Source organism: Toxorhynchites rutilus, chromosome 2, assembly GCF_029784135.1.
Source record: "Toxorhynchites rutilus septentrionalis strain SRP chromosome 2, ASM2978413v1, whole genome shotgun sequence".
Classification (NCBI taxonomy): Eukaryota; Metazoa; Arthropoda; class Insecta; order Diptera; family Culicidae; genus Toxorhynchites; species Toxorhynchites rutilus.
The window spans coordinates 38,108,203-38,127,145 of NC_073745.1; positions in this window are offsets into that span (position 1 = coordinate 38,108,203).

Below are 18,943 nucleotides of genomic sequence, written 5' to 3' on the forward strand. Positions count from 1 at the left end.
CTTTGCTATTCTTCCTAAAAATCTTCCATTTCACTTCTTCGCACACAACAATCATTACACGGCAATTCTCACGAGAGCAAACCGGTAGGCTCGTGGGAGAGGGTTAGAAAAAGAACACGCGCACTATTTCTTGCTTCGATGATCTGTGTATGAAGATTTATGCACACACATAAAAATACGCATGTGGATGTATAGAATTGAAGATAATTTTTTCTTGCTTCGCGCTTCTACTGTTTCAATGATTATTGGAATATCGAATCTCAAAAAATTAACATTATTGGGCGAAAAAACGGAAAAACTCTTTTTAAACCACTCGCGAATCAAACGATGTTGTACAATTTCCTCCAACGGTGAACCAAACCGAAACAAGTTCAACCATGTTGCACGACGAAAAAAAAACCCAAACGCGGAGCAGACTAAAATGCGTCTACACTTAACGACTGCCCGATCGGTCTCTCTATTTGTTTTTTTTTTCTAGTTTGTATCCTCAATTATTCTTCATTCATTTTATCCATGTTTTATTTTCTTTTTTTTATATATATTATTTTTATTTCAAGTAAATTTTCTTCTTCCAAACCTCTTTATTATTGTCCTTCTTTGCGCTATATCATCTTTGATTTTTCTGGTTTTTTCAAAATAGTTTTTTTCCCACATCCTCTTCTCCAATCATTTTTTTTCTTTAACCCATTATTTTAACATAAACTTTTGTTATTCCCTTTACTTTGCATTCCATTCCATTTCATTATCTTAACTTTATTTAAAACATTTTTTTAATCAGATACAATCTCTATAATTTTCTTCTTTTATTGTTTTCCGCCTATATACATGTGAATCGATATTATCTTTACAGCAATAGCAGAGCTATTCTGGTTCTCTAGATCTTCGGTACATTCAAAAGTTATTGTAACAATTGATGGACTCATTTTTGTTATAGTTTAGCTATGGGTAATATGATATCACGATATATGTAGTTTTCCAATATATCTACTTTTTCTTTCAGTATGTTTTTTTTCCTCCCCTTTAGATTTTTTTCTTTATTACTCATTATTTCTTTTCTTCGCATATTTTTATTCATCTTCTTTTATAACCTTTATTATTTGTATCATTTAAAAAAAACCCTTCGGTTTTTCATTCTCGATATTCTATCTCTCCTTGATTTCTTTATCCTCTTTATTTGTTTCACCTATTTGTTTTCATTCTGCATACTCTCCTTCATTTAATCTTATTAAATCATCTTCAATTTTTATTTATTTCTCCTTCATATTCCCTGCTTTATCCACTTATTCTTTCAGTGTGTTTTTTTTCCTCGCCTTTAGATTTTTTTTCTTTATTATTTCTTTTCTTTACACAATATTTATTCATTTCCTTTATTCTTCTTATTAAACCATCATTTTGTCCATTTATTTTTTTCCATCAATTTTTGCATGCTTTAACTTCGATTACCATTATTCTTCCACCTTCGTCTTTGTACCACTTCTAGTGTCATTATTATTTTCCTCGTATTTCAATTATTCTTGTGATTAGATTATTCACATTTTTTCTGTTTTCATATTCTTTACAATCTTTTATGCATATATTTAGGGGCGTTTCACTATTCCACCCAGAATAGAAAAATAAACCAACCTAGACGAGTATCGATTTCGGTGCCAATTGTTTATTTACCGATTCTAATCCGTCCGTGTATCGATTTCTTCCGGTATTAAGATTTTAAAAAAATACGCACAAGGGAACAAAACCGTGTACGACCTTGTCAATCATTCATATCATTGGGATCAGGCTCCCTCAATTTACATTCATATTATGCTCGGCATAAAGTTACTTTGTTTGTATGGTGTGATCCTTTTTGTCTCAACCCAATTGGGTTTTTTGTTGAAATTCAGATGAGGCTATAGAATTTGCATTGTTCCGCGAGAATTCTTGGAACCATTCCTATTCCCCTCGTATGAATGAGTGAGTAAGTAATACAGTAATCCAGTTAATTCTATAAGGAAGTTTAAAATGCACAATAATCAAGAAAAATTAAGTTGTATAGTATTAAGGTAAATGATTTTGGTTTGTCCACTTTTTTGAATACTCTAATTTAGCACACCTTTGTCAAATCAGGTATTCGAATGTTTCAAAACATATAAATAAAATTATCTTTTTCATGATTTACAGTAGTTATATAATATATTTTTACGGAATCGCATGTTTTAAAGGACTATAAAATACACCATCTATTAGTATCAATGCGCCCCTCATTCTAGCTAACTTTTAATCGATCACCAGAACAATTATTTCGCAATTATTTCGCACGTATTGAGACCTTTTCTGGATTATAAAACTTACAAATATTGTAAACATCATTCTTGAACATCATTTGTATCAGATTTACATAGCTAAACCATTAAATTAACGCATTTTGATGAAATAAATTCTGATCATAAGTGGTCCAATTCAATAATGTTATTTTGTCTACATGATTTCTATGGCAACCTCTTGGCGTGCTGCAGTTTGTTTATTGTGTCCTTCGCACATAGCAGAAATAAAGTATCTCTATGTTGAGTGTGTTGAGGTGAACACTTTTAAAATGCCCAAGAAAATGCAATGTTCTGAAGAAAGTCTAAATGGATTAATATGATGACAATGATAAATGCAACATCTACTTGAGAAATCGAATGTTTTCATTCAAAAATGGTGATTTCTAAAGCCAGACAAACCATGATCATAATTCGCTCTTTGAGGAAAATCGTTGAAAAACATAAAAATTTGAATAATTTCAACACCTTATGGTAGTATTAGCAACTAGAGACTTGGGGCTTTTCAACAAACCCAAACTCGTATCGATTATATGTGATTTTCATGAAGAAAAATCGATTTGCATTTACTTGTTGCGTAAAAACACTCCAAATTGGACAAACCAAGATCATTTACCCTATAAGCACTGGTGTGATGATTGAGGGTAAAACATACTTTGAGCCCGTTTTTCTCGAAATAAAAACCAAATGAAAATATCAGATCTCCGAGTTTGCATAAAACCAAGCAGATGGTTTTGCAGATAGAAACAGTTAGAGTATTGAACACAATGAGGAAATTGAATTTATTGAGTTTTTGCAAAGCATTTCCACGCTCGCGTTAAATTTGTAGACGATTTTTATCATTTTACAATTTAGTATCATTTTTCGAAAGATCGATTAGTTATAATTCAAATGAAATCACCCATCTTTATCACGTAGCCTTCAATGAAGCCAGATCATCATACTCATCGAAATCTGAATAAAAATTGCATTGCAACCTTCCCATCTACTAGATACCGATATGGCGAAAGACTCGACCCAAAAAAATGGAAGAGGAAAACAACCTCGCGACAGGCATCTCTTGAGTAATTATTTCACCTTCACCTTCTTATCTCTCGCCGCCATTGATGGGAAAATCTTCCCTCAAACTGTGGTCGATCCAAATGAAAGGCCCCAAAACTTTTCGATTTTATGGCAGTAATAAAGCTACTTTCCATACTCACCCCTCTGCCCGTTTTTACCGCTCGTGGAAACCCGGTTCATTACTTGGAGCAGACGTCTTCTCCGAATCCGTCCTTCGCCAGGTCATTAGCAATATCATCATCTTTCCCGAGCGGCTTAATTATGACCGAAAACCACGGGAAACTATACGACGGAGGTTCACATTCAACCCAGCCGGTGATTGTAATTAAATACTAATTGAAAATTAAGATTATCGTGAAGTTGTTAGGGCAATCTTCTGGGAAGTGTCCATAGTCTACCCGGTCACTCGTGAGTTTTGGTGTTCCATTTGTCGTAATCATTCTATCACATCAAATTCGCTTCCCAATTTTTTCTGTAATCATTCCGAATGCCCGTGAATTAAACATTATTTTGGGTCTTCTTCATCACTATTTAAAACAAAAAATATTACCCGTGAATGGAAGCAGTTTCGGGTTTGCAAATCCGATCCCAGAGTCTGTCGCAACCCTTTGGGATATTCGATTGCGTTCAGCATTCAAATTTGCCTCCGCGTGGGATGAAAAGAAAGGAAGGGCTCCCAAAGAGGGTGAAAAATATACCTCTCAAAGGAACCGCAGCAGGAGATATTTCCCACCATCTTCCTTGCATTATTCAGCCGCCGAGATATGCTGCTTTGGCGGTTTTAAATAATTCACTGCCCCACTTTGCTGCTTGCCACCGCCGTGCACCATTGTGATGACTGCATGACCCTGGGAAAAAAAGTTTTCAAAAAAGTTAATCAAACGATATAACTTTCGTTCAGTGCAAGACGCAAGCGGAGCGCGCTAATTGGCACGAATATAGCACTAATTCATTTTTGCGTTGCCATTTCTATAACTGGCAGTGATCCGATTTTATAACCCACTTTCAATTCGTAGTGGAGCAAAAAAAAGTACCTCACTCTGTGTGCTCTTCAAGCACCACTAGTACAAGCGCTAGAAGTTTTAATGGAAAATTTTAATAATCAAATAAAATTAATTACTATTGTGCGCGATATCACTTGTGCTGATCGGGCTGAGGGAATTAAGGAAAAGGCGACTAGTTCCGGAATGCTGCTCTCGCTGTAGGACTTTTCTCTGATCGGGATTATGCAGTTTGACTTTTCGATTAAAGCACTAGTTGCTGCTTGCTCTAACGTTTGGAACGAAAGTATTTCGCACATTGGCAGAGTTCTGTGCAACGGTTGAAACATAATTACCTATATTAGCACAGCTTTCTGGATATTATTCAAAGAAATAAAAGTAACTGCAATTGAACAACGCATTCCGTTTTAAAACTGTGTTTTCCCGCGTTTATAATGATTGATTGATAAGTGCACTTCCAGATGAAATCGTCCAAAAAATCCAGATTTTGAAAACATCTATTTTTGTTTCGATTAAAAGTTTGTATTCCGTTTGGGTTGGAGGAAATATGATTTTCCCGCAGCAATTAGGAATTTTTTGACTCAAGCGTAACTTTTGAAAAGGGCGTATTGATATTAGTAGGAGAAATCTTCGATAAGTTATATCTAAAAAACTATGAGTCGTACCGAAATAGTGTCTTAGAAAGAGTTATAGCGTATTGATGTCTAAACATGAAAAAATATACACTGAGAAAAAAAATTGTACTCTTTTTTTTATTTACAAAAAAAAAACTTTTATTTGCAATATCCAAAATACATATTTTGGATTTTTTTTTTAATTTTTTCATATAAAAGAGAAGTCATGTAGAAAATTTAAATAATGGGTCCAAGATGGTAAAACTATTTTTGACAAACTTTGTGGAACATCGAATTTTTAGGAATTTGCGAAACATCGAATTTTTGTATGTTAACAATCATTTTTAGCCACAAATTATGATTCCTGATGTGATTTAAAACAAAAAAAGCTCATTATAAATCTCCTTCTAAATGTAGCCATTCTCGAAATATTTTTAAAAATATTTTTAATGTATTGTCTTTTTTATAGTAAATATTCCCTTTTAATATGTTTGTCATTGAGGTTAGCCTCAATCCGTGGTTCAAAAGTCTGGACTTGAGTCAGGACTTTATTCACACCTTCTCCCGACTCATGTCCAATCACTGTTCGTTAGACGCGCTGCTTTTTCGTTTTAATCTTGCCGACAACAATCTCTGCGGTTGTGGCCATGGTTACCACGACATCGAACACGTTGTTTGGTCGTGCGAGTTGTATCTTGTCGCCAGATCGAATTTAGAAAACTCCCTTCGGGCTGGAGGAAAGCAGTCCAATGTGCCGGTGAGAGATGTGTTGGCTCGGTTAGACCTTGATTACATGTCCCAAATATATGTTTTCCTTAAAGCTATCGATCTTCGAGTGTGATTGTTCATACATCCTTTTCCCCTCCTTTTCGTCCTTCGCGAGCTGTCGGTTCCCTTCCTACTAACATTAGAATAAGTTAAATTGTAAATACATATTAGATGTAAGGATAGTTTTAAGAATTGAGTGTGAAGTGTCAGTGTGAATGAGAATGTGAATGTGAATGTGAGTGTGAGTGTAAACACACATCTCCTTACATCCCATCCTTTTCCTAATGAAAATGTGTCACCCTTCTAAACTCGAGTCGACCGCGAGTAATCGGTTTCCTATTTCATTAACCATATAATTAAGGAAACAACATGTTGATATATGCTAGTTGAAATATAGTTAAGAGTTTGGCTCCTTTAAACTTATGTAACTGAGCCTGTAAAAATAAACGGATTAATAAAAAAAAATATGTTTGTCGTGTTATACCATCATGTTCATGAAATTTTATGAATTTGCTTATAATTTCCAACAACTTTTCCAAACACATCATTAATATATGTTTAGGAGTTACGTTGAAAAACATTTGAAGACATGACATGTGGGTTAACACAAAACGTAGCGATATTAAAAAATCTTTTTTTATCTTAATACAAACTTTTAACATATTATTCGTGTTACACAATCAAAACATGAACAGTAGAATTGAAATCCCAACAACAAATACACCTTGTCGATTCAACCGGACGTTATGGGTACAATTATAATTAACTTGTTTACGTTATTCCTAGATTATACCTGAAGTCAGGTATCTCTAAGCTACCTCTGTACAGGTATGTAAAGTCAGGTATCTTTAAGGTACCTCTATAATGTATATAAAGTTACTCATATTCAAACATCGTTCATCAGTCGAACAATCTTCCTTATAGAGTGAATAACAGTATACCACAACGAACTACAAATTTTTTTTTTTCGTGTTGTAGACCGTTTCCGACAAACGGTAAGAAATGTTCATCTGAAAAACGTTTCTTAACCGTGTCAATGATTGAGAAACCTAAGTCAATGTCAATGCAATATCCTTTTAGATACATCTTTAAAAATTTGCGAATCATGCCGTTTATCTGTATACTCTTCCAAACCAAAGCAGTGTAATACTGAGGAGCAGATCAGTACAGCTGTAGGAAGTACTTTAGAAGAAGTACCATCAATAGTTTCAGTCGTTTCAGCATCTTCGCAAGATTCTCAAAACAGCAATATACGAGAGTATTCCCGAGCGTACAACATTGAGCTATTAACGTTTCACCAATAATGACGAAAATAATTGGACAGGCTAGTTATCCCGAACAAAAATTCAAAGAAATTTCTAAAAGTATTAAAAGAAATCTATTTTGCTTTTCACATGAAGAAGACGAAGAGTCGAACTTTAAACAAAAGGCGAAAGAGTTTGATGAGATTATCAATCAGCTCAAAGAGAAATTTGACCACACAGAGACAACAAGATCAGAAAAAGTTAGAATTTAAACAGTTTTGCCTAAGTCTTGGTCTGTGCAAAAAATGGAAGAAGAATTTGGCGTTAATAAATATATGGCAATTCAAGTCAAAAAACTGGCAAATGAAAAATGTGTATTGTCGACACCACATAGCAAATGCGGACCAAGTTTAAGTGAAGATGTTAAAAATCATGTTTCGGAATTTTATAATGACGACGATATCAGTCGATCATTACCTGGAGAAAGAGACTATGTTTCTGTAGCCAAATATGGGAAGCGTCAACACATCCAAAAAGGTTATTAATAACATCATTACGGGAAACTTTCAACAGATTTAAGGAACTTAATCCAAATTGCAAAATTGGATTTAGCTCTTTTGCATCAATGCGTCCGAAGCATTGCAAATTGCTGAGTAGTTCAGGAAATCATAACGTTTGTGTTTGTACGTTCCATGAAAATGTAAATCTTATGCTTCATAGTCTCAAAAAATATTCCTTTAACATTGAATGCAAAGAATATATGGAAAAAATACTATGTAACATATCAAATAGATCAAAATACTGTGAATGTAAAAAATGCCCAACAATGGACGAGTTTGGAAACTGGTTTCTAGATGAGCTTCAGGAACGCAATTCAATTGAAATCACTTATGCACAATAGATTTATACTGATCGATGCGACATAGAAACTCTTGTAAAACCGATGGAAGAATTTGTATCGTATTTTTGCGAAAAAATTACTTACTCATTATTACATTAGAACACAACAGTCCACATTTCCTAACAATATAAAAGCTCATTTGCAAGAAAATGAGGTTGTTGTGATTTGCGATTTTTCCGAAAATTATTCATTTGTGCTTCAAGATGAAGTTCGAAGTCATCACTGGAACAATGATCAAGCAACAATCCATCCATTCGTTGTTTATTATAGAGATGAAAACGGTTCTCTGGCGAATTTAAGCTTTGTAGTTATATCTGAAGTTTTAAGTCATGACACAATAGCTGTGCAAGTATTTATTCCTAAATTGGTAACATTTCTGAAACAACAAATGCAGGTAAAAAGAATCAAATTCATTTCGGATGGTGCTGCATCCCAGTATAAAAATAGCAAAAAAATTGCGAGTTTATGTCAGTTTCAATCGAAATACGACATTGACGCTGAATGGCATTTTTTTGCAACATCACACGGCAAAGGACCTTGTGATGCAATTGGCGATACATTAAAACGGATGGCAACAAGAGCTAGTTTGGCTAGGCAGCATGAACATCCGATTACGAGTGCAAAAACTTTATTTGACTGGGCTAGCAACCGAAATCTTACAAAATTGTCATTTTCATATATGTCACAAGAAGAATATGATCAGGGTGTGGAAGAGTTGAGTATCATGTATGATAACACCAAACAAATTCCAGGTACCCAAAAGTATCATTCTTTTGTACCTGTATCCGAGAATGAAGTATAATTGGTAGTAATTGGCATCAAAAATTTTTTTTTCGAAAACCCCGATTTCCTTTACTCCCCCCTTGGGTGATTTTTCGATTTTCAAAAAACTCAAACTTTGACCGCTTTGCGCCACTCTCCCTTATGATGATTCATTCTTGTCCTCGCAGAACAATATACTAACTGATCGTATGTTGCAATTTGTTTCATGTCAATGCATTGATAATTTACCTCGAACGCTATTCTGCTGGCCTTTTTCGCAATTGACATAAACTCAGTTACAGTCGATTATATACTTGTTGTACCCGCACCATTATTCCACAACCCATAACTACTTCAATATAACTATGGCACCGCATGGAAACAACAACAATAACAATACTTGCAAGTATCAAATATCATGCTACATTTTTTTTAGTATTGCCTCAGTGGAATCGCACCTCTAGACATCATTCGTACAATGTAAACCAAGCGCCAAACAAGCGTTCGTCATAGCATGCATACAGAGCCCTACATCGGTGCCTTGAAGCTACTAGGAATATAAACACTACTCATCATTTTGCGCTATTCTCAAAAGAAACGCTTCTGTTAATATTACTGGCCTCGAAAAAAGTTGCATTACTTTTCCATGCTCAAGATAAGCGCAGCTGTCATCCTTTTTTGTTTTTAGTTACTGGCAAGCGAAACCAAATCACATACAAATTTCCATAACGACATTTACTTTCTTGGTGATCAAATAACTTTTTCTGTTAATCTCAACAACATCGAAAAGAGTAGCATTGCTTCATTATGATCAAGATTAGCCCAAATGCAATCATAGTTGAAGGTAGTTTTGCGACTGGCACGCGATTCCAAATAACTTATAACATTCCAGCACGATATTCAAAATGCTTGGTATTCCCCAAATAATTTTTGACTCACAACCTTAACACCTGCTTCGCCATACCGTCAGTTCAATTTATTGAATGTAGTGACAAAGGCGCCAATGAAGCCTTTATGATGACGGAAAACAAACAATGTTAACTGCTTGGAAAAAGACTGAATATTTACCTCAGCAGAGATTCATTACTAATACCCTAACGCAAATATTACCCACCCGCACTATTTTTACGTACGGGTTATGAAACACGCACGTACGCACATGACTCTTCATATTTCGATGGCTTGAAGCAACTAAATATACACACACTTATCTCTGTTTTGTGCTCTTTTCAACAGAAACCCTTTCTGTTAATATTGCCGGTCTAGATTAGCTTAGCTGCCATCCTAGGTGGAGAGAGTTTTGCTACCGCCATGTGAAACTAAATCACAGACCGAATTCCGCAGCATTTACTTTCTTGGTGAGCCGACGATAGCCTAGCTTGATGATTCCCCACACAGTTGTGTAGCTCAGAGCCTTAATGTAAAGGCGTCAGTTTGATGCAATGGTTGCAATACCAGAGACCTCAGCGAATGAATAACTAGGTCGCGTCCACAGCTCATGACACAAAACAAGGAAGAAAAAGCGATGTTCATTGCTTTAAAACAGAACGAGACAGAAGATTTGCCTCAGCGAGATCCACTGTTTATACTCTAGGCAAATATTGCCCTTCGTTCTTCTTCCTTTCCTTTGTTCACGGAGACTTTAAATCTTACGATTTCCCCTTCGTTGCTCGTCGATACGTTGCTCGTTATTGACAGCTCTGTTCGGGAAAGTACACAACTCAACAGAACAAATGTATGGAGAAATGGAACGCTTATAGTTTTCATGAATTTCAATCATTAAAACACTAGGGGATTGTGATGTATAGAAAATCAAACAAATCTTAGGGAATTTCCGATTCGTATGGTATGTAAATCGCCAAAATCCGTTCGCGGCAAAAATAGTTATTAACGTTAACTTTATTTCATAAAAACGTGACCTGTTTTCTGATTTGGCAGTCTTAATGAAAGACGTAGTTCTACGTCAAAAAAGGAAGAAGTCAAAACGGAAATGGGAATGAATTAAGAAATTGTGAAAAAAATATTAAAAAACTTTTCAAAATACAACGTGGTATTCTTCTGCTCTCGGTCAAGGAGTGCAACTTTGTATGATAGATTCTAAAGGGTGTGTCACATCAAATTGCATCACGGAAAAAACGCTGTAGAAATTCGCCCAGTAGACCGATCCTTTTGAAAGTTTTAGACAGTAAAATAAAAACTATTAAACAACTTTTGGCATTTTCTTTTTATTCATACTTCGAGCCCAAGCCCGTATGCTCGCACCTTCCTCTTTACCCCGTCCATAAGGTTCTGTACAACGTCAGGTTGTAGTTTTTTTCGAACAGAAATCCATTTTCTCTTGAAGTCCGCCTCCGATTTGACAACTTTTGGGTTCTTCCGGAGGGCCTGCTTCATAATCGCCCAATATTTCTCTATTGGGCGAAGCTCCGGCGCGTTGGGCGGGTTCATTTCCGTTGGCACGAAGGTGACCCCGTTGGCTTCGTACCACTCCAACACGTCCTTTGAATAGTGGCACGAAGCGAGATCCGGCCAGAAGATGGTCGGGCCCTCGTGCTGCTTCAATAGTGGTAGTAAGCGCTTCTGTAGGCACTCCTTAAGGTAAACCTGCCCGTTTACCGTGCCGGTCATCACGAAGGGGGCGCTCCGCTTTCCGCAAGAGCAGATCGCTTGCCACACCATGTACTTTTTGGCAAACTTGGATAGTTTCTGCTTGCGAATCTCCTCCGGAACGCTGAATTTGTCCTCTGCGGAGAAGAACAACTGGCCCGGCAGCTGACGAAAGTCCGCTTTGACGTAGGATTCGTCGTCCATTACCAGGCAATGCGGCTTCGTCAGCATTTCGGTGTACAGCTTCCGGGCTCGCGTCTTCCCCACCATGTTTTGCCTTTCGTCGCGGTTAGGAGCCTTCTGAACCTTGTATGTACGCAGGCCCTCCCGCTGCTTGGTCCGCTGGACGAATGAACTTGACAAATTCAGCTTATTGGCGACATCCCGGACCGAACTTCTCGGATCACGTCTAAACTGCTTAACTACGCGCTTGTAATCTTTTTCACTGACGGAGCATCCATTTTTGCCGTTCTTCACCTTCCGGTCGATGGTTAGGTTCTCGAAGTATCGTTTTAGTACTCTGCTGACCGTGGATTGGACGATTCCCAGCATCTTACCGATGTCCCGATGTGACAACTCCGGATTCTCGAAATGAATGCACAGGATTAATTCACGACGCTCTTTTTCGTTCGACGACATTTTTCCAAATTTACGAAAAATTGACAGTAAAGCATGGCCAACGTGATCTATACACTCTTATCTGATTATAAGCGAAAGCTGAAGATATTATTCCTAAAAATTAAATTTCTACAGCGTTTTTTCCGTGATGCAATTTGATGTGACACACCCTTTATTCAAAGCAAGGTAGTGACTCTACTTATCTCTGAAAGTGTCAACATCTTAGCTATTAGTGAAGATAAAAAAAAACTGTTTCTGGTTCCCACTGATAATTGCATCTAAAATAAGGCGTGCAGCTGGATGCTGATTCAAAGTCTTGTCTAAACTTAACTAAATATAAAATATATAATCTCATCAAACTTTTTATTCATTTCATTCCATATTCATAGAATACATATTCATATTCCACAAGAAAATTGAATCTCGTTTGCCAACGCAAACACATTGCTGTCATCTTTCATCGCCGTTGTTGCGATGATTTCTGTCAATTCTAATCAATTGTTTCGCCCTTCCCCTTCTCCTCTCTACATTTATCCTCTGCTAATCACCATGCGGTACATTGTGGTTCGATTCAATTGATCCTGCACCTTGCCGCTTCTTTCTTCGTGAGGACGACGTACTCGATTTGGTATTCCCTCTCCGGTTCGGTTCGAGCAAAATCAATCAATCGAATTGTGTTTGCTCGCCTGAATTCTGCATTCGGTTTCACTGATTCTCCATTTGTTTTTTGCATAGTCCTGCACTTCATTGTATAACGTCGTGGTCACGTACGAAACTGCACGAAACTGTCGGATGACATTGGTCCGTTCCAAGAAAATCCTCTGTGGGCATTAATGAAGCGCGTTCGATTTCAATCCGCATCGTGGCAAAGTGTAACCGAGACGTGGTCTGGTACAAAGCTGCAATTCTTGGCACAGTATCGTGTCCATATGGCGGTGTGGGTGGTGTTTGTGCTGTGGGTTACCGAAGCTATGCAATTCGTGCCTCTGAGTTGGGTTTAAAGGGTTGTTTATGAACAGAAAGTGACATTGATTCGCCGCTCGAGCAACTAATTCTATCACGGCATTAAAAATGACACGAGGCACTTCTTGCAACTGAATGGATTTCTATTTTTTTCTGCTTTGTATTACAGGTGTATTCCGGAGGCTCGATTCAAAATTTGCCAGATTTTCATTGGTTTATGTACCACAAATTGGTTACTACAAAACCATGTGACATGTGATTTATTGTGGGATTAGACTGCATTCATAGTTGAATTGCATAATTAGCTTGAATCGATTCATTTCAAATCTGAGTGTTATTTCTACGAATCCCCGAATGAAATTTCTATTAATCCCATCACAATAATGGGGACCTAATTCGATTTAGTAGTTAGTGGTTCCCGGAATAGCCTCCAATCAAATCATCAAATTCGGTCGTTTAACGTTGCACCACTTCCTCTTTATACACCGGGTCCCTCCCCAATTGCCTGCATTCAGCGGTCCTATTATCCCACAATTTGTCACGAGGATCGTATTATAGTTTCCCATTTAGGCGCACTCCATAATTTACAACTTTAGTTCATTGTTTCACACTCGGGGAGACTGTAGTTATAGTGACTCCCTCTCTTCCCGTAGTGATTCAAGTTCCAGCGTTTGGAACATTACTTCCCCTGCGATGCAGCCCCCCTATGTAATGGGCTGCAATAAAACACAGTTCACATGGAACCGAATAAAATCCAGAAGGATTCGTACCGACCAGAATAATACCATCATTGGTTTAACTATAATTTATATGCTCTTTGCCTCAGGCATGCTATTTTATTTGAAAGCAAGCATTACTTGAATCAGAAATTTCAAATGCGGTTCAACTACTTAGCAACAGATTCAATGTAATGTATAATGTATTTATTTTCAAAAAAATACCTAAATGAAATCGATAATAAAGGGTTAAATAAAATACCACAATCGATTCAATCGATGTTTATCAAGCCGTCAGTAGTAACGAAGTACATTTTCATTACCTCATTCGATAATTCAACGATAAATTCCTTAAAATTAAATAATCCAACAATATTGTTCTTGATAACCACAAATTGCATTGCCTCTGGATTCAAGCGGAGTTCAATCCAAACAACCAACGGAGCCATCTTTTCAAATATCAATACACAATAAAAAAAACCGTCAAACAAGATGCGAAGCGGAAATAATGTATCAATTTCTGATGGGGTAAATTGAATTTTCAATTTCCTCCTCGCTCTCTGACTGGACTGGTTGAATTCTGTTTTTTTTTGTGTGTGTTTGGGCATTATTGCTTGCTTCTTTCTTCATTGGAAACACAATCATTGAAACGTGATGCTGTTGCCGGTTCGTTGGGAATAGTTCCGCTTTTCCGCTCTGATTCCGGTTGTCGGATTCTGCTAGTTTGAATTTTTTTTTGTTGAACTTGCACTAGTTTCAATCTGCTTGATTGAATCATTATGGATATCATATCCTCGGTGGAAGATGAGTTTCACCAGGGGTTGCAATCACAAATATAAGGAGAATAACTTCCAGGTGGAGTTAAAAGTAACTTTCGTTTTTTTGTTGAATATTTTTTTCTCTAGAAACCACACGGAATAAAAACTACGGAAAGCTCAAGGATCCACATTAAAAAACGTGATAAATATCATACTCGCCAGTGACTTTAAATCCATTAAAGTAACCATTTTTGAAAAAATTAAATTGATAATTTTAATCGTGGTGTCCGGGTTTGTAAACCTATGTTCTCCGAATATGTTCGATCAACACTAGAAAATTGGTTCTCTGTATCCTAATTCTTCAATATGCGACATACAATACATATGTGATTATAGTTACAAAAAAAACCTTTGAGGAGGCGATCTGGTGTAGTGGTAACATCCATACCTCTCACGCAAAGGTCACGAATTCAAATCTCACTCCCGACATTCTTCCAAAAATGGAAGTAAAAAGTGACGAACCAGCCAAATTGTGTTGAAAGTCACTATAATAGAGATAAAAAAAAGAAAAAAAAGAAAAGTATGTAAAGATTCAGTGGATATTGTTTGAAATCATCATTTAAAGTATAATAATCACCATAATAATTTGTCCATAGCCAGCTCGACAATAGTATTTGTGCTTTATTTTGATTTCGAAATGTTCGAGAAAATGAATTCCCGCTTGAAAAACCAAACGTTGGATTACAAAGTGAGGTTTAGTGGAAAAGCCAATCGTCGGTTTGGACCTTACCTATATTGTCAATGTCCACAATTCGCTTTTGACTCAATGTAATTTCTCAAGTGACAAATTAAAAAAAGTACATAGTATTAGGAGTCTGTGATTAACTGTCGTAGAAAAGTTGACGTCTGAACCCAATTTTTGTAAAGAACCAAATAAAACAGTTAATCGCAGATTACTAGCTTGGTGCAACACAAAGAGTTATTTTTTATGGTAGTTTTGGCAGTAGTAGTATGGTAGTTTGTTTTTTTTTTTGTATTTATTTATTTAGTAGTAGGGAAGAAATATATTTATTTACTTGTTTATTTATTTATTTATTTATTAATTTATTTATTTATTTATTTATTTATTTGTGCGGAAACAAGTGTTAGGTTTAATGTCAAGGTAAAGAATGCTACATTCAATGTTCAGTGATTAATCGTGACACTAACTGAAACAAATAGAGTTAAGATGTGTTTGTCTGTCGGAGTAATCCTCGTCTACGTCGTCGTCGTTGCAAAAGAGGGATGGCTTGGACGCAGGCATTGCATACAGAACTTAATGGGAAATTACCAAGAAACATGAATAGGGCAGGAAGCTCCAATTGTTTAAAGGAATTTGGTAAAGAAGAAAAGGCATTGAGAGGAGAAAATAAGAGAGAATCAAGGAATCTTCGCCAATATTTGAATGAATATGGACGCAGTTGTGATAGCTGCCACGATTTTGAAGCAAGAGATTGTCCGTGCGTGTGAGCTAGCAATACGATATTTTAGTCTCCCAAAAAGTAGTTCCGGAACCGGTTACAACAACCCTGTCATTTTTCACATGTATCGTGAGGGTGAAAAAATTCAAAAAGCCATCTAGACCCTCTGGTTTATTAACGGCACCTGCGATCGTGTCACGTGAGAATCTGTTTGTCATCGTGTTAGGAGTGTCCCGTTCCGTCGAAACCATCCCGAAACATCAGTTCCAGTCCCAGAAGATAATCCGAAAGTGCACCAACGGCCGCAACGAACCCGGTGAGCTCGAGCCAGATGAAAATTTATGAATAACAAAAAAGATACAGGTACAGAAATTAAATTATTTTTAAATTGTGTGGCCATCCAAACCGCGGTATTTTGAATTTTCAAAAATTGACTTGGTTTTTTGGTATATTTGTCAGTAAATCTTGTTTTCCGCCAACAATTAAAAGAGTGTATCTAAAAGTGCTTTACCTATTTTGTTCTGTGTTCGATGTCGCGAGTGATTGTTTGAGTATTCTCCTCAGATCCCTCATCAACGACCCAAGCAGCGTTGAAAGAACCAGCTGAAACAAAGTAATAACTATCAAAACTCGCAAAACATTGATGTAAATTTTCAAACAAAAATAATATTCCAAATATGAAATTCAGCTGAAAATGAAGCACAAAGAAAATTTTGTGTTAAATTTTTGTTTCCCTATTAATCCATGCAAGAATTTACGAGAATTGGCAGAATATTCCATTTCAATTTGTGCTAGAAGTAGAAATTATCAGCCATATACCCACCAAAGCATAAAAATAGAAATCTTTAGCAATTTATTCGATGAGAACGCCTGGTACATTTTACTCCATGAATTATCACGTAGTTAACCACGTTAACTAGCGTTCCGAAACATACAAAAAATTTCGATGTATTTACTACAGAAGCAACCCATTATTTTGATATACATTCTATCAAATATATACCGGAAATTTGGAGTTTTAAAGAAAATGCTTTTTTTTATCTAAATTTTTACCATCGCCCTCAAAATAAGCTCCATCTGTAGCAGTACACTTTTTCCAACGAACAACCCAGTCATCGAAATATTAGGTTGGGGAAAAAGTAATAATGGATTAGGTGAAATTCAAAACAATTTTTTGTTGACTTCGGATTGTCCGATTTGGGCCAAATATACACCGTTTCGTTGTAAAATTTGTTTCCATTCAAAAGGTAGCTTCATAATGTCTCTATTTGTCCTTATTGGCGAAAAACTATAGCAATAGATTTTTACAATCTTCTTTTGATCCCAATTATTAACCGTTTGAGTGCGGAGCAAATTTTGTGAGCATTTAAAACTTCATAAATGAGGATGAGTTTGGGTATATTAAAAAAAAAAGATTGCAGATAACCGATAAGCTCACAAAAGTTGAATTAATGAATAAAACACACATAAAAAGTGGGTTTTATAAAATTTATTGACATTAACTTCCTTATTTGTATATATTTCAATTTTTTAAACAATGAGAATATTATATTTGCACAATTTCATTCGAAATTATCGTTTGCATTAATTAAACTGCACGTATTGTACTGTTGCAGTATCGGCACAATAAACACCATTTACAATTTCAGTGACCAAGTTTGAATTGAAAGAAAAAGTGTAAAATGTACCGAATATTTTCTTTATTGACCCCTCATTGTTAACACCCTGTAACTCACAACTTAATGGAACAAACAAACAACAGCAAAAGATTTTTTAAGTGTAAAATGTCATCTTTACAACGAGCCTAAACTTTAAATTGTATGATCGTGAAGCCAATGTGAAAATAATGGATAACTTTTTCTCCAACCTAATATGCTTCATAGCTGTATTCAGGGATTGCCTTCAGTTCACACAGCGAATTCGTTCTTATGTCTTCAATGCTGTCAAAACGTCATATCTGGGGAGTACGGTGCTTACTAATCACATTCGTGCCATTTGCAGTCAAAAATTCGTGATAATACGATGAGCTGGTGCAGCGTCGTGATGCAAAATCCAAGTGTTATCCTTCCTCAAATTTGGCCGTTTGCGACAAATATTCTTTCTCGAACGTCTCATAACGCCATGGTAACACGTTTTACTGACCGTTTGGCCCTCTGGAAGAAAATCCGAGTGGACAACATTATATCATAAATCGCCAAGCAAAAACAAAGTTAACTTGGTCTTAATGATGATGGTCTAAATTCATCACGTATGCAGTTTGAAGGATTTGCTGGATCAAATGATAAGGATATTAGTAATTTATGTGACTTTTTGTTCTTACCAGAATGTGCGAACACGGTTTCGATTGATAAAATCAGTGTTAACGAACTTTCTGATGCGCTGGAGGATCTAGATCCATCGAAAGATCCAGGGCCAGATGGTATTACTCCTACATTGTTGAAAAATTTTGCAAATGCCTTTGTTCAGCCATTATTCTGGCTTTTCAACTTAACGCTAAAATCAGCAGTATTTCCATCTGTGTGGAAAAATTCATTTCTTCTTCTCATATTCAAATCGGGAAACCGTTTTGACATAACAAACTATCGTGGTATTACCATTTTATCTTGTATCCCTAAATTATTTGAATCCATTGTCAATAAGAAAACGTTCAATCAGCTAAAGCATCATATTTCATCGAATCAACATGGATTATATAAAGGAAGATCTACGACTACTAATTTGTTAGAGTTTGTATCCTATTCGCTAGCGGTAAGGGATAGAGGTAACGTTGTAGAGACACTCTACACAGACTTCAGCAAGGCCTTTGATAGAGCAGATATTCCAATGCTCACCTTCAAGCTGCAACGAATGGGAATAACAGGAACTCTATTGAAATGGATAGAATCCGCTAGTCCACTGAATGTCACATCCGGAGTTCGACAGAGTTCTCATTTAGGCCCCCTACTATTTATATTGTTCGTAAATGTATGTCGATAGTACTAACCAACCTCAACGTTCTAATTTATGATGATGATATGAAATTGTACATGGAAATAACTAAGCGCTGTGATCTCGAACTCTTCCAACAGGAGATTGATATTTTCTATGAATGGTACGTAAAAAGTCTTCTGGATATTAATGTTAAAAAGTGTAATATTATAATGTATACTCGAAAACATGAAACTTTTATTTT